Genomic DNA, 2,085 nt, shown 5'->3' with positions numbered 1-2,085 from the left:
TTTTGCTGCACTATTTACTTTGCCTGTTGCCTCTCACTCCTGTGGACATTGAACCCATCTTCGTTACAGTTGTCAACTGCACTGTTACAGTTATCATCACCGCATCGTGGGGCTCAACCCCGTTCTGGATTCTACCCACACTGCAGGGCTCAACCCTGTTCCGGAACCACACCACTTCACAGGGCTCAACCCTGCTTCAACCTTCATTGCATCGCGGGGCTCAACTCTGTTCTGGAACCACACTGCTTCACAGGGCTCAAACCTGCTTCAACCTCCACATCACAGGGCTCAACCCTACTCTGACCTCGCATCACAGGGCTCAACCCTGCTCCGACCTCATCACATCACAGGGCTCAACACTACTGTGATCTCACTGCATCACAGGGCTCAACCCTGCTTCAACCTCACCACATCACAGGGCTCAACCCTGCTCCGTCTTTCACCGCATCACAGGGCTCACTCTGCTCCGGATTTCCATCACTACAGGGTTCCACCCAGGTGAAGCTCCTCTATACCATCCTGAGGTGCTAGCCTCATACTGGACTCGGGGTTCCCTACCATATTAACTTTTCTGTGTTAAAGACTATATGGGGGGTTTTCTCCTATATTCATTATTGCTTTTGTGAACCTCAGTGTTGTTGAGACTTTGTGTGAGACATTGCTATTATATTTCTCCTGTGAATAAATTCTATTTACTTTTATTCCGTGCTATCGAGATTTCATGAAAAGGTCATTCCTAAAGCCGCCCCAGTTTATTGTGCCTAATAGGCCTGCCTCCTCCCAGGAGTCTCAAGTGTCAGCAGCCGTGACAAAATGATTTTCAATTTATCTGATTATGAATTGAGCCCCTCTGAAATGTCTCTTTTTACTTTAGGTTTGTCTTTTGTAACGTCCCATATACATGATGATTTTCAAGGACCAGTGGATCACTACAAATTCATACGTAAGATTCGTTTACGTGAATTTTTGGTGAACATGATAGGGAGCCAGTAGTTACTTAACAACTACTATGGAAACCAGGCCTATTTGGTCCCCAGTCTACCAATTCGAGCATTCGTACTTATCAACGTATGACCAAATTGGATGCTAGATCAGCTCCATCAATGAAATACTATGACAATCTTAGTAAAGAGATTGGCACTCTCAACTCTAAGAAATAACTCCAATATTGTCATTTGCCCCGCTGATAAGGCTGGGGCAATGGTTGTCCAGAATCTTTGTGAATTAAGACAGTTGTCTGATGTCTCCATCTATACGAAGTGTGTGAATAATCCCATTCCAGTGTTCAAGAGAGATATTGACTTAACCCTTTTACAGGCTTTAACACATGGTTGGATTGACGAACTTCTTTATGAATATCTTAGGGTTGACTACCCAGTGTGTCCTTATATCTACACACTACCGCAGATTCATAAAACGCTTGAAACCCTATCATCTCTGCCAGGGGGTCACTTTTACAGCCTTTAGCAGTGTTTGTAGACAGTATTCTACAAGAGGTGGTAACATTGATACCTAGTTATGTTAAGGATACTGGTGATTTCCTTGACAAACTAGCCTTGCTGCATGATTTACCTGTGAATTTGTTGTAGGTGTCTTTGGATGTATCATTCTTATACACTATTATCCCACATGACCTTGGGATTTCCTCTGTACATAAATTTCTAATTGAGAAGAGCACTACTCATGTACTAATAGAATTTGTTCTACAACTATTGGCGTTGGTCCTTGAGAAGAACCACAAACATATTTATGCATGATTTTGAGACAACTTATATTCTACCTGTTTATGGTCACAAGATTTCATATTACAAACGTTTCATTGACAACATTTTTTTGATTTGGAATGATACTGAGGAAACACTCACTGATAACTACTCTTTTTCGTAAGGAGACTGATAGGAATTCTTTACTTTTTGCAACCAGTAACCATCCCCTGGGACTGAAAGAGAGCTTACCCATATCCCAATTTTTGAGAGCTTTTCGTAATAACTCTGATCCCCTCAAAGCCCATGAAAAACTTATCGAAATGAAGGACAGGTTTCGATTGAGGGGTTACTCAAACTCCACAATAGAGGGATGCCTCAC

This window comes from Taudactylus pleione, unplaced genomic scaffold, assembly GCF_031769625.1.
Source record: "Taudactylus pleione unplaced genomic scaffold, aTauple2 ptg000602l, whole genome shotgun sequence".
Classification (NCBI taxonomy): Eukaryota; Metazoa; Chordata; class Amphibia; order Anura; family Myobatrachidae; genus Taudactylus; species Taudactylus pleione.
This window is presented reverse-complemented; position numbering follows the sequence as displayed.